Source organism: Schistocerca gregaria, chromosome 2, assembly GCF_023897955.1.
Source record: "Schistocerca gregaria isolate iqSchGreg1 chromosome 2, iqSchGreg1.2, whole genome shotgun sequence".
NCBI classification, from domain to species: domain Eukaryota; kingdom Metazoa; phylum Arthropoda; class Insecta; order Orthoptera; family Acrididae; genus Schistocerca; species Schistocerca gregaria.
This window is the reverse complement of record NC_064921.1, coordinates 1,046,107,416-1,046,131,205: the sequence shown is the minus strand read 5'-3', so window position 1 is coordinate 1,046,131,205 and position 23,790 is coordinate 1,046,107,416.

The window sequence follows — 23,790 nt, the reverse complement described above, 5'->3', positions numbered from 1 at the left end:
ATCGATGTACTGTGGAGACCTCACGCCCCACGTGTTGAGCAATTCGGCGGTACGTCCACCCGGCCTCCTGCATGCCCACATACGCCCTCGCTCAAAGTCCGTCAACTGCACATACGGTTCACGTCCACGCTGTCGCGGCATGCTACCAGTGTTAAAGACTGCGATGGAGCCCCGTATGCCACGGCAAACTGGCTGACACTGACGGCGGCGGTGCACAAATGCTGCGCAGCTAGCGCCATTCGACGGCCAACACCGCGGTTCCTGGTGTGTCCGCTGTGCTGTGCGTGTGATCATTGCTTGTACAGCCCTCTCGCAGTGTCCGGAGCAAGTATGGTGGGTCTGACACACCGGTGTCAATGTGTTCTTTTTTCCATTTCCAGGAGTGTAGTATGTTATATAAAAACGGTCTACACCATCAAATGTAAAAAGGTTGTTACTTCGTATTATCGTGCTTAGGATATGGACCATTTCCCGTTGAATGAACTTGTCGACATGCCCTTGGCCTTTGGTGCTGCAGGAACTATGGAAGGAACTCGGCGCTTGTACGCAGAACGTTATCTAAACTGACGACTCCCAAGTCAGAGAACCTTTGCTGCTGCGGTTCGTAGTCTCCGTGAAAGGGAAACATCAGTAGGAGATTTCCATGCTCGTGGTCGACCGCGGACTGTACATGATCCTGATTTCGAGGAACGAGTGCTACAAGTGTTGAACAACAATACTTCACATAGCGTGCGATCCGCTGCTCACGCTCTAAATGCTAGTTCTAGCAGTGTTTGGAGGACTCTGTCTGATGATCATGCTCATCCCAGCACGTTCTGGACAGGACCTTCTACCCACCGATTTTCCTATTTGAAACGGCTTTGCGGTATGGCTTTTGCAGCAAAAAATCGTGACTCCCGACTTCGCAAACACTGTTCTGTGGACTGGTAAAACGACTTTCACCGGCGAAGGATTGTTCAGCATTCGCAGCTCGCGTGTATGGTTTCGTGAAAATCCTCCAGGTACGCCTGTCCACCATTTTCACATACTATTTTCAGTTAATGTTTGAGTTGGAATTATTCACAACGAAGTAGTGGGGCCTTACATTCTTCCACACGGACTGACTGATCATGTTTATCGCGTATTTCCCGAACGTATACTTCCCGGTGTCCTCGAGAATGTGCCGCTTCAAACCACAAGACGAATGACGTTCCAGCAAAATGGGGTACCTCCCCATTTCACAATTCGGCTGAGAACATTCTTGGACAGATAATACCCTGGACGCTGGACTGGACTTAACTGACCTGCAAAATCCCGAGATCTCACACCATTAGATTTTTATCTTTGGAGCCACGCGAAAGCTCTTGTGTACCAAACTACTGTAAACACTGTGCTAGAATTCGTGACTCGAACTGCAGTTACAAGACACGTCCGAGATGATGCCAATGACACATTACTCTATGTCCAGCGTTCCGTGATTCCGCTGCTTGGAATAGGCCATCACGTCAATGGCGCACACTTCGAGTATGTACTGCAGTAGCCAGCCTGAGTGGCTGAGCGGTTCTAGGCGCTACAGTCTCGAACCGCGCGTCTGCTTCGGTCGCACGTTCGAATCCTGCCTGGGGCATGGATGTGTGTGTTGTCCTTAGGTTAGTTAGATTTAAGTAGTTCTAAGTTCTAGGGGAATGATGACTTCATCAGTTAAGTCCCATAGTGCACAGAGTCATTTGAACCATTTGTACTGCACTAATCACAATGTGCAGTCATTTTTCCTTCAGGCGTGTTCTCCAGCGCACTACAATACGAGTAAGAGACAACATGGTCATAAAATGATTACTAGCATCCAACATATCATCCCACAAAACTTATGTGATTTTTGGAACGAAATAAACTCCTGGAAATAGAAAAAAGGACACATTGACACCGGTGTGTCAGACCCACCATACTTGCTCCGGACACTGCGAGAGGGCTGTACAAGCAATGATCACACGCACAGCACAGCGGACACACCAGGAACCGCGGTGTTGGCCGTCGAATGGCGCTAGCTGCGCAGCATTTGTGCACCGACGCCGTCAGTGTCAGCCAGTTTGCCGTGGCATACGGAGCTCCATCGCAGTCTTTAACACTGGTAGCATGCCGCGACAGCGTGGACGTGAACCGTATGTGCAGTTGACGGACTTTGAGCGAGGGCGTATAGTGGGCATGTGGGAGGCCGGGTGGACGTACCGCCGAATTGCTCAACACGTGGGGCGTGAGGTCTCCACAGTACATCGATGTGGTCGCCAGTAGTCGGCGGAAGGTGCACGTGCCCGTCGACCTGGGATCGGACCGCAGCGACGCACGGATGCACGCCAAGACCGTAGGATCCTACGCAGTGCCGTAGGGGACCGCACCGCCACTTCCCAGCAAATTAGGGACACTGTTGCTCCTGGGGTATCGGCGAGGACCATTCGCAACCGTCTCCATGAAGCTGGGCTACGGTCCCGCACACCGTTAGGCCGTCTTCCGCTCACACCCCAACATCGTGCAGCCCGCCTCCAGTGGTGTGGCGACAGGCGTGAATGGAGGGACGAATGGAGACGTGTCGTCTTCAGCGAAGAGAGTCGCTTCTGCCTTGGTGCCAATGATGGTCGTATGCGTGTTTGGCGCCGTGCAGGTGAGCGCCACAATCAGGACTGCATACGACCGAGGCACACAGGGCCAACACCCGGCATCATGGTGTGGGGAGCGATCTCCTACACTGGCCGTACACCTCTGGTGATCGGCGAGGGAACACTGAATAGTGCACGGTATATCCAAACCGTTATCGAACCCATCGTTCTACCATTCCTAGACCGGCAAGGGAGCTTGCTGTTCCAACAGGACAATGCACGTCCGCATGTATCCCGTGCCACCCAACGTGCTCTAGAAGGTGTAAGTCAACTACCCTGGCCAGCAAGATCTCCGGATCTGTCCCCCATTGAACATGTTTGGGACTGGATGAAGCATCGTCTCACGCGGTCTGCACGTCCAGCACGAACGCTGGTCCAACTGAGGCGCCAGGTGGAAATGGCATGGCAAGCCGTTCCACAGGACTACATCCAGCATCTCTACGATCGTCTCCATGGGAGAATAGCAGCCTGCATTGCTGCGAAAGGTGGATATACACTGTACTAGTGCCGACATTGTGCATGCTCTGTTGCCTGTGTCTATGTGCCTGTGGTTCTGTCAGTGTGATCATGTGATGTATCTGACCCCAGGGATGTGTCAATAAAGTTTCCCCTTCCTGGGACAATGAATTCACGGTGTTCTTATTTCAATTTCCAGGAGTGTACATCACTGATTCTGGATATCAGCGATCCGACAGCTTTTTGGTAGGTCTGTGGAGGTGTGAAGCATTAGGTGTCTACGCACAGGTCATGTAAAACGCGTAAATAACGGGCCACTGTTTTGCGTACGCAGTGTGGCGCCCGATAGCGATCTAGATGGGTTTGATAGGACTTACATCAGGTGAATTTGGTTGCCGAGACATCACCATAAGGTCACTAAAGTGCCACTCAAACCACTGTAGCACGGTTCTGGCTCTGAGATATGAACAATTATGCTGCTGAAACATGACAACGCCGTCGAGGCAGACATCAAGCGTGAATGGATGCAGATAATTCGCAGCTGTCAGCGTGTCTGCGATTATTACCCCAGGTCACACGCAAGTGCAGAAGAATGTCTCCTATAGCTTATTACTGCTCCCACCAGCCCTCATTCGTGGCACGCATCACGTTTCGAGTTTCCAAGCAGCTCGATGACGGCTTTTCTGGAGACGACCATCAACCTAGTGTAGTAGAAACGTGATTCACCCGTAGAGCCGACACGGTTTCATTAATCGACGGTCGAACCCCGATGATCCCTGACCCCGCACCCATTGTAATCGTAACTGACGATATCGTTGTGTCAACATATGAAAACATAAAGATGGTCTGCTCCCGAGCTCCATGTTCAACAAACTACGATGAACGATGTGCACCAAAACACTTGTGCGTGCACCAGTATTGTGCTCTTTTGGCAGAGATGCTACAGATCACCAGCTATACTATTTTACAAAGCAGACAAGCCTCCGAACCCCCTGTTCTGTGAAGAGTCGTGGAGTCCAAACATTCAGCATCTAGTAGTAATTTTGCTGTCCTTCTATCTTTTCCCGCACAAGTTCAAGACAGAAGCGCAAGAAAACCCGACCTGCTTCGCCGTTTTCGAGATACTCGTTCACAGGTTCTGCGTAATAATAATCTGCCACTTTTCATAGTCGATTTCTCCATTTTCAGCCCATATCATTGCTTGGGTGATGGACTGACTGTGTCTGTATATGTACATAGTGTACGTGATGTAGAAAGTGGGAAGCCTGTTAGATTAGGTTATAAGAAGCGTATTTCACGTAGCAACCCAAGTGCGCATCTTTTAGCGTACGGCGCCAGCCGTCGTTATATAATGTCGCGCACCGCCAAGTGGGCTGGCACCCAACATGTCAACCGAGTCGTCATGGTAGCAGGTCTGCAGGGGAACGTTTTCGTTGTGGCATCGAGGTACATGAGGAGTCAAAATGAAGTTTTATAACTTTTACTTGAAAAACGTTACCAAAAGTGTTCGAAATTACGCCCTCCTGATTGAATGCACGCTCTACAACGACGCTGGAGTGTCTGTTACCCTATTTCGAACACTCCTGGCAAATCAGAAATTGCTTCGGAGGCTGCCGTAATGCGCCCTATCAGCTCTTCATCCGAATGAGATTTTCAGTCTGCAGCGGAGTGCGCGCCGATATGAAACTTCATGGCAGATTAAAACTGTGTGACGGACCGAGACTCGAACTCGGAACCTTTTCCTTTCGCGGGTAAGTACTCTACCATCTGAGCTACCCAAGCACGACTTACGTCCTGTCCTCACAGCTTTACTTCTGCCAGTACCTAGTCTCCTACCTAGAGCACTTGCCCGCGAAAGGCAAAGGTCCCTAGTTCGAGTCTCGGTTTGTACACAGTTTTAAACGGCCAGGAAGTTTCATATCAGCGCACACTCCGCTGCAGAGTGCAAACTCATTCTGGAAACATCCACCAGGCTGTGGCTAAGCCATGTCTCTGCAATATCCTTTCTTTCAGGAGTGCTAGGGTCGCAGGAGATCTTCTGTAAAGTTTGGAAGGTAGGAGACGAGGTACTGGCAGAAGTAAAGCTGTGAGGACGGGGCGTGAGTCGTGCTTTGGTAGAGCACTTGCCCGCAAAAGGCAAAAGTCCCGAGTTCGAGTCTCGGTCCGGCATACAGTTTTAATCTGCCAGGAAGTTTCAGCTCTTCGTCAGTTTCAATGGATGTTTGATAAACAACAGATTTCAGATGGCCCCAGCAGAAAAAAGTCTGTGGACGTCAAGCCGAAGGAACGTGCAGGCCGTGCTACCCGCTCACCTTGCCCTACCTGGGTCTCACAAAAAGGTTTCATCCAAATGCATGTGTGAAGTGCGCAGATGCACAATCGTGGTGCTACCACAGTCGCATGGAACGTTTTCCGACAACTCTGGAACATTAAGTATGTGTCTCAGTTCAGTATGCATGGGCCGATCAGATTATTCCCTACTTAGCCGATACAAATGTTGACAGCTAAGCAGTCTTGGTGACCACGAACAAAGGCCGTGTGCTTCTTTTCCTGTGCCCACACGTGTTGAATGTGTCTGTTGAACGTACTCTCCCTTGTAAAGGATGCTTCATCTGTAAAAAGTGCACAATTCGGAAAGTCCTGTCGAATTAGCAGAAAACACTGGCAGAATGAAATTCGACTTGGAAAATCGTCTGGGGTAACGTCGTGTGACTTCAGAAAGTGGTAGGGGTGCAGGTAATTTTTATGCCACGCACACCAAATTGTGGAATTTCTTACACCCATTTCCCATGCAACACGGCACGAGCTTGCTGATGGTGTGCTTTCCAGCAGTGCTAATACCTCTCTTCAAGCCCTGATGTACACACTGTGCGTTGACCACAGTATCCGTCAGGCCTTTGTAGCTGTAACACAAAATAGATACACGTGTTCTGAGGTAGGCCTTAAGAGCACATGTGCCATTACGAGAATGCGTCACTGGGAAATGTAACTCAAGTGAACTTCTCTCTCAGGGACCTGTGGATGGCAGTAAATGTGTGTGGATCTGCCACTCGACGACTCGGAAGCCGGAGAACACACAAATGTTGGGCCATGTGAGCATTTACATCCGCTGCTCCGCAATCGGATGATAAAGACCATGCTGATCCGAAACCGTATAGGCCATTCTGCCTAATTAATCCGCTGGCTAAGGTTCAGGAACGGTTACTGTGTAACAGGCTGCAGTTGCATAGACGACAAGCTGGTCTCAGTCAACATCAGTATGGTTTCAGATAGCAAAGATCAACAGATGACGCAATCAACACAACCATAGAAAATATTCAGACCACACACACCAAATATGCGATTGCCATACTGATAGACATTTCTGGGGCATTTGATAACCTATAGTGGCCAGCCATGTTTTCTCGTCTGAAGGAAATTCCATACACCTAGAGCCCTATACAACAGCCTGCTTGACTACTGTAAGGACAGAGTAGTAGAATGGCGGGCAGGAAACCAGAAATGTGCCAAGAAAATCACCAAGGGCTGTCCGAAAGGGTCAATATGTGGTCCAGTTTTCTGGCACATTGCTTTCGAACCCTTCCTCCACCAACTTGATGAGGACAATCGAGCACTTGGGGTCACTGCCTATGCGGACGACCTTTTGGTGATAGTCACGGCAGATTCAAGAGCACAGTTAGAATAAAGTCATCAAATTTACTTAAGGATATCAGCACATTGTGCAACAACAATAAACTACAAATGGCTCTGTACAAAACAGTCTACATACTAATGAAAGGTTCGCTAGCAAGACATCCAATAATTAAAATAAACAATAACAACATACGCAGACAACACACAACACGATACCTAGGTGTACACATACACGAAAGACTGATGTTCAACAAGCACATAAAAGTTACGTCCGACAAAGCAACCAAAATAATACATAAACTCGCCAGACTAAACACCACACAGTACAGACTACCATTGTCAACACTCACGACCTATCACTGTGCACTATTTGAGTACGTGGTCTGCTTCGCGGCCAGTAAATGGGAGCACAGGCTGTACTTAGTAACTTATAGGAACACAGTTAGGAGGAGGCAAAGAAGTGCCCTGGTTAGGTTGTCTGGTGCCTTCGGTACCATATCATTGGCAGCGCTATGAGTGATCCTTGGAATCTTTCCCATTGACCTAACAATCAGACTGAGGGCAGCCAAGTACTGGTTAAAGAAAGGAAGACATGACAAGGTAACAGAGATCACAGGGCACAACCTAAATGATAGACGCCAATTTATCGAGTGGAGGGTGGACACATGGCAGAGGGAATAGGACACAGACGACAAGGGCCGTAGAGTCTACCAATTCTTCCCAAACACCAGAGAACGTCTGAAGATGAATCACCTAAACCCAAGTAGGGGCATGGTTCACTTTCTCTCTGGTCATGGCCCATACGCCATGTACCTCCACCGCATAGGACTCTCTCAAAATGATACCTGGACATGTGGCATAAATGGATCACCAGAACACATAGTTTTTCACTGCCCAATACACATCGAGGACGTAACACCTACACAACTCCAAATACAAACGCAGGATGACATAAATACAGCCATTAAGAATAAAGACGCATGGTTGGAGATTAACCGAATGACAAACGAAGTATCCCAGGAAGTGCACAAATCATTTAAGCAATAAAGGCCGTATCACAAAAAAATGTGTGTGAAATCTTATGGGACTTAACTGCTAAGGTCATCAGTCCCTAAGCTTACACACTACTTAACCTAAATTATCCTAGGGACAAGCACACACACCCATGCCCGAGGGAGGACTCGAACCTCCGCCGGGACCAGTCGCACAGTCCATGACTGCAGCGACTTAGACAGCTCGGCTAATCCCGCGCGCCGCCGTATCACAGATTGCGACCAGAGACACAAAACACGGGAAACTGAACCGTGGGAGACTACCAGCTCCCACCAAGAGAATGATACGGATGTTGGAGAAAACACAGATTCGGAAAACAGAAACAATATGTCACTCACTCAAATACAATGATGACTCTCAACACCAAGAATCTTGCCTAGCTAAGCACCAACCCAACACAGTCAATTACGAATAAAGCTTTAAGCGTGTGATGGGAACAGGGAATGGATGGCTCGAGGTACATTCCAAGCCCTCTATCCCCTGTTGGCTAAACGGGGAGAGTCAAACCCCTACTCCTGAACACCTCCAAAACCGCTTCACTACCCTCACAAATCCACAAAGGAAACATTTCAAAGTCTCATTAGGTTAAGTATAGAGGATAAGTTAGATTAAGAATCCCCTGCACGATTTTCTTTAATTTGTTCCTTTCTTTATTTTAAAGCATTTTTCGTAAAACATATCGAGATTGAATTCCAAATTGTATCTAAACTGTTAAAGCTTGTACATAGAAATGTCATATCACACAACAATAAAAGATAAAGGTGAGCAACGCAGAAACTGGTCCGCCTCCACGTGGCAGGGAGGGCAACATCGAGGGTGGCCGGAAGCTAACAAACTTGCGGCCACTCACGATGGCTAAGAGACCAGAAAACCTTAGTGGCTATATCATAAAAGTATTTTTTGTGGTAAAAAAAAGGACCAGCCATATATCTACAGGCGGCTGGTGACCCACCTGGTTTAAAGAATATATATCATTCGAGAGAAGAAAGAGTCACAATACAAGAGAAAAAGTGATGTGCATTACAATGCAGTGGCTCATTTTTTGTCAGTTTTCCGCAATTTCTCATGTCAGATGAATGCTACGAAGCTCCGTAAGCACAGTGCATGTCTGCTCCCTCCTCCCAAGAATAGCGCTGCATTTCCTATCCGCTCCATACAGTAACCAACACAAGTGTCCCCGTTTGACGACAAGCTGACACAGGCCGGAGCAGACTGCACAGTATGCACAGGTGCTGACCTGTATGCAACGTGTGAGGTAACGGGCGAGTTGTGGCGCCCAGAAAATATTCGAAGTTCGGAGTTGGCGTGGCCGTGCAGGGGCCTCTTGGCGGGCCGCGTCTCGTCGGCGGCCGCGACGTGCCGAACGTTAGCCGGGGTCCAGGGACCGAGTGGCTGGGAAATCCATGGTGACGCTGTGTCGATGAAGGAGACATGCCGGGAGTGTCAAAGATGGCGGACTTTGTGAAACTTTAATGGCAGGCATTTCACGGTTTGTATGGAAATTAATAGTAGCCAGATGAATCATACCTCAAAAAGACATACATAGTTTAACATTATTTGCACGACTATTCTGATGGTGCAATCAGATTTTCAGTATGTTTATTAGTTAAAAGTTTAGTATCTGACTATAAATTATACAAGTAACACCCAGCAACGAATTTCCAAAATAGAAATCGTTTATTCGATTTTGTCGATCGATATGTCTTTAAAAAGCTATTAGTGTAAATCAAAATTAGTATAAATTGCAGACATGTAACTTGAAAAGTACATGAGTTATTGGAGGACAAAGTGGCCGATTACTATCGATCGCGTCACGCAATAAATACTCCACAGTTACACAAATAAACGGTAGCAGCATGTTTATAAATAAATTTATTCATCTATGTCTTTGTTTAGATCCAATATATACTATTCATGTTTTAGAAAGCACATACACATTAAGCTATTGGCTTACTGCTGTTCATTGATATATGTTTATTTAATTTGTTTATGTATCTAATAATGTGTGTTAGAGCGTGTTTGTGGTCCAGCCGTGGGAATATTTATTTAATTTCAAGTTATTTAAATGTAAATCCAGTATTTCTAATGTGTCTCATTATGTATATGAGCGTGCATTGGCTTGGAGACGGGGTGGGAGCGCTCTAGCCAATCACAGCGATCGTCCCAAAAGGGACATGTGAAGAGACTGTAAGGAAGTGAGGGAGTCCTGGAAGATGGGAGAGGACAAGAGGGTCCTAGACAGTACGGCGTGATGGACGCAGGGTCGCAGGAGAGACTTGGAGAGTGTGGAGTGGTTTGCGTGTGGTCGCGGGATATAGGTATATTTCGTAGTGCCGACTTGTGTACTTGTGAGGTTTCCATGACTTCTGAAGTGCAGACGTAGCATGCGTTTAGAAGTGAATATCTCACGAGCCATGTTTTTGTTCATAACTAATTATGTCAAGTAGGAACCTATTGTTGCCCTGTTATTCAACATATATTTTATTTAATTACTGGACCATCGACACCAATAAGTGTAAATAAACGGCATCCTAAAGGCTTCCTAAAGGTAAGATAGTACCTGCAGATTTTATGTAATTGCATTATTTCATTTATAAATGTCTACATTACATTCAAAATTTGCAATTGCCGTGTGATAGGAACCTTCGACCATTCGATTCATGTGTAAATTCATGTTGTATACTGTACACTCAGCAGTATTTGGCTTCCAATGCTTCAACTACGTTTCCCAGCCTCCAGACAACGAAACCAGCTAAAACTTTTAATATTTCAACTCTGAGTCTGTGGGTACGTAATTGAGGGCCGCCACTTCATTTTCATTTTATTTGACAGCTTGCAGCAACAGGTATCAAACAGACATTCCCACAGCCAAAAGCAACACCTTCACATCTCGTAAGAGGTGGAAAACCCGAAGTGTTGTTTCCGCCTGGAATACCCGCAGCTACATCAACTACAGCTTTTGCAAACAAAGGTTTTAAAACTACATCCCGACCTCTCTTTTACCATGATGTCACAAATACCTTAAAATTTTTGGACTGCAAACCTACTACCATGATGGCTCGGATGGCATGTTACGTGCCTACCCCCTTGGCTTCGTGCGAGCTGTTCAAGAACGCCTAGCGCCATACTCTGAGTGGTGTGGACATGGGTTGCCGTATGAACTATACTTGTTATGACCCACTCTAGCAGTACTCTCATTTTCTACATTCATTTCAGATACACCATGTATAGATCGTGTTAATGGTCAATTGCTGCAAGACAGACAAAGTCTAGTGTGGAATGTATCTCCACATAACTTACGTATTTAATAACACACACAACCAAGTGGCTCTGCTAAGAGAGAGGTGATGTATGTCACGTTGCTAACGCTATGTTGCCTGAAGCACAAACAATATATTACACATGGAAACAATGCATTACAGAGGGAATGGGAAGGAAAAAATCCAAAAAAAATTGATGTAAAAATTATTATAACTTTTTTCATACTACGTTTCACACACAAGGGTTTTTGTATTTAATGTTAATGCATTTCAGCAATTACATAATCCTGCATTCATTGTTTTGCATATAATATTTTTACATTTTAGCATTGCACTTTAGCTACATTAAGAGATTTTGTACAATATTTTTTTCACTGTCTGAGCAGTCGCAAACAAACATAATTTCCATTAAAAAAATTAACTTGAGATAATTAGAAGGCTATATGAATTCACATTAGTTGCGATTACAATATATAAAATGTACACACATTTTTCAGGTATTAACGTTACATTATTTACATTCTTCAGGTATTTAGAATAATTGCTATCAAGATCATTCACCAGACAGTTGTGGCCTCATGCAGCAGTGCTCACTTTGTCGTTAAGTGTAACATGCTTCCAGGATGAAAGTGATTATGTGGAAGAAATTATGTCAACTTTTCATTATCATTTAACAAACATTCCCAATAATTATTGTCAGTATTAACTTGTTTCGCTGGTGAGCATTTTACACTTTTTGGTCAATACATTACGTTTTGTGCGTTAGTTTTGGGAGCATACATTTTTGCTTTTAGTGCTAAGGATCTGTAGCAATCGCTTCTGGCAGTTCATCTATCATTAAACCAATGTCCCTTTTATTGACATGTGGCAGAGTTGTAAATGTTATCACGGTAAGCTGAAATGTCAGACCAAATATGTACATCGCAATTAGTGTCACCATAAATATTTAAGGGGGTTACATGATATATTAGACCCTTCGTGTCTGTGTAACGTGATTTCAATTTTTATCCAATTTTTTTTTCATGATCTAATCATAATAAATATCTGCAAGCTATGTCTTGGAAATAACTAAAAGGGCGTTATCAGATGCTACATTGTTAAATTCAGTTGAAACCAGATTCTCATTAAATATGACAATGCACTGAAAATCAGAACAGCAGCTCCATAATTGCCTTCCCATCACATTTTTCGGAAATTCTGAATAGTTTTTCCAAAAACTTTATTATTCCTAAGTTTGAGGAAATATTTTTCGAAATCATTATTTATATTCACGTTTTCTTCATCATTAATAACTATATAGTCTTTTCAGAATGAGATTTTCACTCTGCAGCGCATTTTGCGCCAATATGAATCTTCCTGGCAGATTAAAACTGTGTACTGGATCGAGACTCGAACTCGGTACCTTTGTCTTTCGTGGGTAAGTGCCCTACCATCTGAGCTACCCAAGCACAACTCAGGCCACGTCCTCGCAGCCTGACTTCCGTCAGTACCTCGTCTCCTACCTTCCAAACTTTACAGAAGCTCTCCTGCAAACCTGCAGAACTAGCACTCCTGAAAGAAAGGATATTGCGGAGACATGGGTTAGCCACAGCCTAGGGGATGTTTCCAATACGAGATTTTCACTCTGGAGTGGAGTGTGCGCTGATATGAAACTTTCTGGCAGATTAAAACTGTGTGCTGGACCAAGACTCGAACTCAGGGCCTTTGCCTTTCGCGGGCAAGTGCTCTACCATCTGAGCTACCCAAACACGACTCACGCCCCGTCCTCACAGCTTTATTACTGCCAGTACCTGCGAAGCAGAAGAACTTTTGTAAAGTTTGGAAGGTAGGAGACGAGATACAGGCAGTAGTAAAGCTGTGAGGACGAGGCGTGCGTCGTGTTTGGGTAGCTCAGATGGTAGAGCACTTGCCCGCGAAAGGCAAAGGTCCCGAGTTCGAGTCTCGGTCCGGCACACAGTTTTAATCTGCGAGGAAGATTTATATACTCTTTCATACAGGCAGTTCGACGGAATGACAATATCCACTTACAACATTTCTTTACAATAAGATGGTTCTTCAAGCCATTGAGTAATGTAATGAGTAGGAGGCATACGTCCTAAGCAATGACTTTAAATTTCTATAGTGAATCTTATAGTTTCTGTTTTTACACAATGAGGAAATGAGTCACTTTTGAACACCCAGCTTGTTGATGTTAGGTAGTGGTAAAATATTCTCTTGACATAATGACAGAGCAGAGAGAGTTTTACGCAAATTTTCTAGATACTCGAGATCCAGTTATAAAATGTAGCCAATCGCTGAGTTATCAGGTACGACATGTGTGAGACAAGAAATGAGACAGACAACAATGCGAGCGATCTGGCAACGCTGTGTTGTTCTACTTGTATAGACTGGTGTGTTCATCCATTCCAATACTCAGTCCGAATTTTGGCTCTGTACAGCCATCACGTGATTTTGAGAAGTTGTATTTTCGTTGCGAAAAGGGAACAGCGGAATTTAGAGCAACGTCATGCCGTAACGTTCTGTACTAAACTTCGGGAATCCGCGAGTGTGACCTACGAAAAGTTGAAACAGGCCTGTGGGAAAACATTCCTAATCAGTCACAAGTTTTTCGATGGCACAAATCATTTTTGGAAGGCAGCTAACATGTTGAAGATGAACCTCGCTCAGAGAGGCCTTCAACTTCAAAAACCGACGAAGACGTCGAACGTGTGCGTCCTCTTGTGAGATCAGACCGATGTTTAACAATAACGATGATGGGCGACCAGTTAAACACTTTCACCATACAACAAATTTTGGCCAACGTTTCATACGTGCCAAAAGTTTGTGTCTAAATGGTACCGTAAAACCTCACAAATGAGAAGAAGGGCAATCGAAGAAACTTATGCGTTGATCGACTTGAGGGGATTGCCAATTACCACGAATTGGAGTTTTTTTGTGTGACTCTGAGACAAAGCGGTAAAATCTGTAGTTGCACACTGATACGTATTGAGCGAAATATGCTGTGGTGAGTAAATCAAAGATCAAACCAATGCTAATCTGCACATTTGACTGTTGGTGTATCGTGCATAAGGAATTTGTTTCTCCAGGGCAAACTGACAACCAAGCTCTGATGAGTAAATCAAAGATCAAACCCATGCTAATCTGCACTTTTGACTGTTGGTGTATCGTGCGTAAGGAATTTGTTTCTCCAGGGCAAGCTGACAACCAAGTGCGTTACAAAGATGTTGTTGGAAGGCCCAGGGCAAGGGTGAATCGAGCGATGCCGGACCTTGCAGTCAAGCGGATGCCGCACAATGACAACGACACATGTCACACAGCCTTTTCCATCGTGGCATTTTACCTCAAACGGCATTCCCGTTGTTCCACAAGCCCCTGTTTATATGATCTGAGTCCTTGCCACTTTCTTCTTTCCCTGAAACTGAAAAATGTCTTAAAAGGATGCCATTTTGCGACTCTGGAGAACATTCAAAAGAACTTCATTGACATGTTGCTTGAAGCCTTGTCAGTCGAAGCCCTTCAGGGATGCTACCAAGACTGTGGTAACGACTCCGCCAGTGAATAGCTGACGAAGGGAACTACTTTGAAGACGACAGTATTTCTCTTTGAAAAAATAAAAACTTCGGCATATAAAAATCAGTCTCATTACTTGTTTCACACACCTCGTATGTCATTACATCAAACCAGTTGGCAGAGACCCACGCAAAATCAGGGAGTGGCAGGTCTTGCGTCATGTCCTAGCTGTACACATTTTCAACACAAAGATCTATAAAATAAGGTTCTTGTTTGTTTTCAACATAACAACCGTGTAGATATTGTGTGCACATGGGTGTCTGTGTGAGCAGGTCTATGCGACTGCATGTCTCCCTTGCCTCATTCAACGTACTGTATTTGCTCAGTATGATTAATAAGTTGCAATTCTGTTTTAGAAACTTTTACCTGAGCATCCATGGCAGGCCAAGTGAAGTAATATAATCAGCTGGATCTACGGCAAGCGTCTTAAGGCAACGGCTGTAAAAGTTTACGAATACATTGGCGAGGAGTACCACATCAATTCTGAAATTTAAATCTGAATAAACTCCAAGTGTTTTACTCTTTAACACCTTCCATATATTGCGATCTCGGTGGTACTGGCAATAGAATATTTAGATATCAGATGGTGTAGTGGTTTTGGGGTAAAGTTCCGGATCGACGGACGTTGAGCCAGTGCTATGGGCTAAATCCCAAATTTCTCTGGGTTATCTCACGGTGTGAGGGTACATAACACTACTGACGGTGATCTGTCTGCTGACTGGAATTTCAAGCTCTGTGGTCCCCTTCGTGCTATTCGGCAATGCCAACCTGTCTACCTTCTCGCTTGTCTTTCTCCCCGTCATCAATCACACAAACACGCAGCACGTCTCTAGAAGCGCTCATCACAGTCACACACACTCAACAGCTGCATTAAGACACAATTTTCACACTGAGAGAAGGAAAAGTGCCGTTGTGTACGAAGGAAGATAACCTTTGCACTTATGCATCTGAACCAACCCCTGTGGTCTACCAGGTAACATGCCATATTACATTTCCTTGATCGAAAAAGATCGAAAAGGGCAAAATCCGTTAGACTACATACCTAACAAGCGGTTCGTTTTTGCAGCCAAGCACACGTTTGGTCTTTTCTATTGGATAATTAAGCTTGTTACCTGATTTCGCGTCGCATTAAAATCCGACACATTTGCACATTTGCATCAGCAAACACAAAACTATCATCACAAAAGGAACAAAATCTTCTTCTCCTTTCATCACTTGTAGCCTCTAACAACTTCAGTTTCCTCCCTTCAAGAAGTTTTCTTTTTTAATCGTTTCTTGACCACCGCAGTTAACTTAGTCCACTTACGTATGGATGATGTATTCACCTGCAAAACTGTTCTGTTCAGTTTTTATCTTCAATATACTCCATAATGTGACTACTTTTGGGTTGGGTTGATTTGGTGGAAGAGACCAAACAGCGAAGTCATCGGTTGTAACACCGTAAATGCTGGAGTCATGGCACCTGCTACCGATATATATAACTTTTTATTTTGAATTGTATCTACATATTTGTAATTTAAATGCTTCCTTTTAATAAGTAAGGACATTGCTTCACTGTGTGTGTACATTTAGGTAGAAGTCTGTTGACATTTCGCAAGATGCTACCGTCTTTAGCAACAGCAGCAGTTCCAGCAACACAGCTTCGTCGTCGGCTCCGCGTTTCGTCGTATGCACAGTACTGACGTAAGACTGTTCATTGGTAGGAAGTATTAACGGCTAACCCAGCAGCACAGCTGAATGTGACTTGATTGATAAGATTTATTTAAATAATAATCAGTTAAAGTCAGGGCGATTGTGTCCTCAGACATAGTTACCAAGCAGGATGCAAGTTCCTTTTTTTCCTGATATGCTAACTGAGTGCCATAAGAAACAAATTGAATAGTTACACCCAGTTTATTATTAATGAATAATTTCTCTTTTAAGAATTTTAGCCTCAGTTTACTTTCAATTAACTGTTGTACAACAGAAGCTTCAGTATATGACTAAAGTATAGCAATTCCATTTTTCAAGTTTGAGACTCAATCACTGGAAAAAATTCAAATCTAAAGAAATGCACAAATTCAGAGTGCGGAAGTTTCATTTATTTTACATATAGATTGGAGCACATGGCTATTTGGTTTGGTACGCATTCTAGTATTTAATTCTGTTCAAGTCTGTAAAAAGGCTCAGTTGTTCAGACTATAATATGAAATCCAGTTTGCAAAATAATTAACAGCAAAGTAAAAAGTGCTTGCTTTTTTTATAAATTTCTTTGATGACATTATGCTGAGGTCACTGAAAGTCATTGTTCACGTAACGAAGTTCAATACTAACATACAGTTTAATTGCATATTTTCAAATCATTACTCGATTGCCTTTTTCAAAATTTAATGCCAAACATAACGTAAGACTAACTTCTCAGTTTTTTTTATCATTACATACTGACTTAAAACTAGTGTAAAAAAAAGTAGCAACTTTCAGTTGCCACGGCAGTCTTTAATAATACATGTTTTTCTTTCCCATCATCTTGTACAGGATTTTAGATGTAAATTACCCTAGTGGGCTGGCGACCGTTAATTACTTCCTTTCCGTTCATTAGCGTAACTTTTGGATAAATGATCAGTGATACCCCTTTCTGTACAGTGTTGTCCGTGAGTGAATGCACAAAATAAGTTTCATTTTCCAGATTATAGCACCTCCTACTTATCGATATCACTTCTTCGGGAAAGATAGAATTATACAATTCGAAAAAAAGTCCATTAGGCATCCACGCTCATATTTTATATCGCAATCAGGATAGGCCGATTAGTAAGAGGGAGGTTGCACGGTCTCATCGGATTAGGGAAGGTTGGCGAAGGAAGTCGGCCATGCCCTTTCAAAGGAACCATCCTGACATTTGCCTGAAGCGATTTAGGGAATTAACGGAAAACCTAAAGCCAGATGACCGGACGCGGGAATGAACCATCGACCTCCAGAATGCGATCCAGTGTGCTAACCGCTGCGCCACCCTGCCCGGTGACTACTTGTAATTAGTAATTTTGTCTTGTTTCTACTTTTCTTCTCTTGTCTTATCGTACTCTCTGCAGGTCTTCTTGTAACCGTCATTTCTTTATGAACTGTTGTCTGTTTCTCTTTTGCTCCCATCCAGGAACCGCTCCCACAGACCGGAGCAGAAAACGCAACCTTGCCGAAGCAGTGCTCTTGCAGATGCGAAGATTTTCGTGCTCGCAGACGTCCTCCATGCCCGTCGCAGTCCAGCTACCGGTAAGTCTCCCACGCCAGACAGGTTCGCCCGAGGAGCCAGACGAAAGCGACACACAAACTCGTTCTCTCCACCTACGCTTAATCTCAACAGCATGCGCGACGACTGAGCAGTTCAGAGGCACCTCACATTCACCTTACAAATATTTCCCTTTCGTACCGTGGGATACGAAGGAGTCTCCTTGCGCGGTGGAGACCACTTTCCACGAAGAAGAAACTCAGGAGATAAATCTGCTGATTCACAGACAGCAAACTGGAAGCCTCGGTGTGCTCTCCGCCCACACGGGTATCGTAAAGCGGTCATTGTTGTTGTTGTTGTCTTCAGTCCTGAGACTGGTTTGATGCAGCTCTCCATGCTACTCTATCCTGTGCAAGCTGCTTCATCTCCCAATACCTACTGCAACCTACATCCTTCTGAATCTGCTTAGTGTACTCATCTCTCGGTCTCCCTCTACGATTTTTACCCTCCACGCTGCCCTCCAATGCTAAATTTGTGATCCCTTGATGCCTCAAAACATGTCCTACCAACCGATCCCTTCTTCTAGTTAAGTTGTGCCACAAACTTCACTTCTCCCCAATCCTCTTCAATACTTCCTCATTAGTTATGTGATCTACCCATTTAGTCTGCAGCATTCTTCTGTAGCACCACATTTCGAAAGCTTCTATTCTCTTCTTGTCCAAACTATTTATCGTCCATGTTTCACTTCCATACATGGCTACACTCCAAACAAATACTTTCAGAAACGACTTCCTGATACATAAATCTATATTCAATGTTAACAAATTTCTCTTCTTCAGAAACGCTTTCCTTGCCATTGCCAGTCTACATTTTATATCCTCTCTACTTCGACCATCATCAGTTATTTTACTTCCTAAATAGCAAAACTCCTTTACTACTTTAAGTGTCTCATTTCCTAATCTAATTCCCTCAGCATCACCCGATTTAATTTGACTACATTCCATTATCCTCGTTTTGCTTTTGTTAATGTTCATCTTATTGCCTCCTTTCAAGACACTGTCCATTCCGTTCAACTGCTCTTCCAAGTCCTTTGCTGTCTCTGACAGAATTACTATGTCATCGGCGAACCTCAAAGTTTTTACTTCGTCTCCATGAATTTTAATACCTACTCCAAATTTTTGTTTTGTTTCCTTTACTGCTTGCTCAATATACAGATTGAATAACATCGGGGAGAGGCTACAACCCTGTCTCACTCCTTTCCCAACCACTGCTTCCCTTTCATGCCCCTCGACTCTTATGACTGCCATCTGGTTTCTGTACAAATTATAAATAGCCTTTCGCTCCCTGTATTTTACCCCTGCCACCTTCAGAATTTGAAAAAGAGTATTCCAGTCAACATTGTCAAAAGCTTTCTCTAAGTCTACAAATGCTAGAAACGTAGGTTTGCCTTTTCTTAATCTTTCTTCTAAGATAAGTCGTAAGGTCAGTATTGCCTCACGTGTTCCAACATTTCGACGGAATCCAAACTGATCCTCCCCGAGGTCCGCATCTACCAGTTTTTCCATTCGTCTTTAACGAATTCGCGTTAGTATTTTGCAGCTGTGACTTATTAAACTGATAGTTCGGTAATTTTCACATCTGTCAGCACCTGCTTTCTTTGGGATTGGAATTATTATATTCTTCTTGAAGTCTGAGGGTATTTCGCCTGTCTCATACATCTTGCTCACCATCTGGTAGAGTTTTGTCATGACTGACTCTCCCAAGGCCGTCAGTAGTTCTAATGGAATGTTGTCTACTCCGGGGGCCTTGTTTCGACTCAGGTCTTTCAGTGCTCTGTCAAACTCTTCACGCAGTATCGTATCTCCCATTTCGTCTTTATCTACATCCTCTTCCATTTCCATAATATTGTCCTCAAGTACATCGCCCTTGTATAAACTTCTATATACTCCTTCCACCTTTCTGCCTTCCCTTCTTTGCTTAGAACTGGGCTGCCATCTGAGCTCTTGATATTCATACACGTGGTTCTCTTCTCTCCAAAGGTCTCTTTAATTTTCCTGTAGGCAGTATCTATCTTACCCCTAGTGAGATAAGCTTCTACATCCTTACATTTGTCCTCTAGCCATACCTGTTTAGCCATTTTGCACTTCCTGTCGATCTCATTTTTGAGACGTTTGTATTCCTTTTTGCCTGCTTCATTTACTGCATTTTTATATTTTCTCCTTTCATCAATTAAATTCAATATTTCTTCTGTTACCCAAGGATTTCTAGCAGCCCTCGTCTGCTGCCTTCACTACTACATCCCTCAGAGCTACCCATTCTTCTTCTACTGTATTTCTTTCCCCTATTCCTGTCAATTGTTCCCTTATGCTCTCTCTGAAACTCTGTACAACCTCTGGTTCTTTCAGTTTATCCAGGTCCCATCTCCTTAATTTCCCACATTTTTGCAGTTTCTTCAGTTTTAATCTACAGGTCATAACCAATAGATTGTGGTCAGAGTCCACATCTGCCCCTGGAAATGTCTTACAACTTAAAACCTGGTTCCTAAATCTCTGTCTTACCATTATATAATCTATCTGATACCTTTTAGTATCTCCAGGGTTCTTCCACGTATACAACCTTCTTTCATGATTCTTAAACCAAGTGTTAGCTATGATTAAGTTGTGCTCTGTGCAAAATTCTACTAGGCGGCTTCCTCTTTCATTTCTTAGCCCCAATACATATTCACCTACTATGTTTCCTTCTCTCCCTTTTCCTACACTCGAATTCCAGTCACCCATTACTATTAAATTTTCGTCTCCCTTCACTATCTGAATAATTTCTTTTATTTCATCGTACATTTCTTCAACTTCTTCATCATCTGCAGAGCTAGTTGGCATATGAACTTGTACTACTGTAGTAGGTGTGGGCTTCGTATCTATCTTGGCCACAATAATGCGTTCACTATGCTGTTTGTAGTAGCTTACCCGCATTCCTATTTTCCTATTCATTATTAAACCTACTCCTGCATTACCCCTATTTGATTTTGTGTTTATAACCCTGTAGTCACCTGACCAGAAGTCTTGTTCCTCCTGCCACCGAACTTCACTAACGACGCCGAAAATACTCTGGACAACGCATCGAAGGAAACAACATTCCACAAAGTTTTCAAAGACCTGAAGTACATCGTTACGTAGGTCTGAAACGTTGGCTCTCTGTGTATGACTGTAATTACTTGTAATACTCACCATATGACGCAACGCTATTTCCGACAATGCAGTCTGCATATTAGCAAAGGCACTAACAAAATTCGCAACAAGTAAATATCACACTGTACATAAGCTGCCAGTTTTTCCATTGCAACTTAAGTTTTAGCCACAAGCGTTACTTCCACAAATACATATTTCAGAGAGATTTGCTCATGTCTGGGAAGAGTTACATGTTTGACACCACAAAATAATTACCATTAGCGAAAAATTTTTACCCTTTACCAATATTAGTCATTTCCTTTTCCTATCCCACTCACAAGCAGAGAGAGGGAAATACGACTGTCTGTATCCCTCCGTCTTATGTCTTACTTTCATGGTCCTTATTGGTGCCCACAGAATCGTCCTGGTGACAGTTTCAGATGCAGATTCTCCAAACTATCTCAATAGTGTTCCTCGAAAACGTCACTTTCTCTCCAGCGAGTCCCACTTTCCGAAGCATCGATATCTTCCTTTAATCCGACTTGGTGCGAATGCCAAACAGTCGAGCAGTATTCAGGAACAGGTAACACTAATGTCCAGTACGTGGTCACCTTTACATCTGAACCACACTGTCCAAAATTCTCCCAATAAAATGAAGTCGACCATTCACCTTCCCTAATGGCTCTCAGCACTATGGGACTTAACTTCTGAGGTCATCAGTCCCCTAGAACTTAGAACTACTTAAACCTAACCAACCCAAAAGACATCACACACATCCATGCCCGAGGCAGAATTCGAACCTGCGACCATAGCGGTAGAGTGTAGCGCCTAGAACCGCTCGGCCACCCCGGCCGGCTCACCTTCGTTACCACAATCTTGACATGCTCGTTGCATTTCATATCGCTTTACAAGAAAATATGTAAGCGAATGGGGGAGGGTAGGGTTATAGTTTCGTCTGTGTTTGCTAATTGTCTCCACTCACCTCGTAAATCCACTCGTCATTCGCTTCTTCCCTTGCAGTCTAAGAGCAGCACTTTGGGTATTGCTGTAATAAATGACAACTAACAAGGGGAATAAAGGAGTGCCAATTACCCTAAATTTAAGTTTCAACCTAGTATAATCCATTGATGTATTTTTTAACACTTTCACTACACAGGGCTGCACTGCTACACGCTTCAAAAGGTAACAAATGTATTGATACACTGATACATACGCTAACACTACACCATAATACATCATCCCACACTGCAATCCAGATGCGGCGTTCATGGCAATATAGGTAATCCAGGTTCTATTTACCGGTGCGGATGAGATGCTCGTGGGCATCTAATCATGTTCTCACGATTGTTCTCGTGGTTTTTTGATTTCGCAAATTACGGTTTACGTCTGGTGAGGTAACAGAATGATGAACAGCATCAAACACCTTTATAGTCACAAAATTTACTTGTTCTCTTAGCCTGTTCTCTTAGCCTGTTTCTAAATTCTGAAGGAATTTACGAAAATAAGCATTAATTGGGGGGGGGGGGGGTTGACTTATCAGAAGAAAGATAAAAGGAAGAAATATATATTATTATACCTTAACCTACAATGCAGGCAAAGTACATAACATAATCAAACTAGAGAACATAAGAAACATGTACGAAAAATGCTTACAAACAGGAAGTAGTATAGAACATATAAAGCAAAATAGAGTAGACAAAATGAAATGCACATCATTACCAAATGTAATTTGAACACAGATAAAAGAAAATGGCGAGAGAAAGAAATATGCACCTAACTGCCCAAAGCAATATAAACATACCAGAAATACAGAATATTGAACTCACTACCCTACAGAATTTAAATACCAATATGGGTAGAACTAACGCACCACAACGCTATCATATGCAGTTCACATGATCATATGATCACAAATTTAGAGAAAGGGAAAGAAAGCAACATATGGGCCTAACATTTATTAAGTATTGTCACATGCAGCACACTATACTCATGAATGCAGGATGGCAGTTGTAAGGGATGGGTTGGGCAGGTATTGGTAGCATCACGTGCGACGTCCGTTGCTGTAGAAATTATCTGCTAACCTCATCTTGTACAGCAACTTTAGCTCCATCAGGCCATGAAACAAACAGTGAGCAACCTATGACAATTCAAACTACTTATATCTTAAGGTAAAGTGAAAAAGGGAGATAACTGTGGCCACCCTTACATGAATTTGACATACAAACTTTCGACATAATTTTATAACATCCAATCAGCAAAAGTTTATTCTTACATCAACGTGGTGTCTCAATACGTGGTAAATAATGAGTAAGAGAACAATGAGAATAATAGAAGATATCACATTACAACCTAAAGTAATACATTAGAGCACATATAACTCTAACAGCTTACACTACATTTTCTGATTGCATTACAGTCATTAGTGACTGCAGTGCAATAAAATTCTGTTTACATTAGTCACTCCTATAGGAGGGCTTGATATTTTCCACATGTTTTCCTTCATAGTTGCCAGAACTTAATACTTCCAGTTCCTCTATATTTGGTCCTTCAATGCCAATGGTTTTCTATGTTCCCTTATATTCTAAGTTGAATTTTTTTCATTTCAGCTCCTACCTTATTCGACTTTGTGTGTGTCTTAATCACAACAAATCAACCATTTTGTATGAGACTGGATGAACAATTCTATCATGACGCAATTCTCTTTGATTTGCCTTAGCTTCTACAGTCTCCATTGCAAATTGTATTTTATCATCCAAGGTCATCGCGGTATTGGTGACATCGTTAATGAGATCAGTAAATACTGACTCGGTTTCTGGTTCAATAAC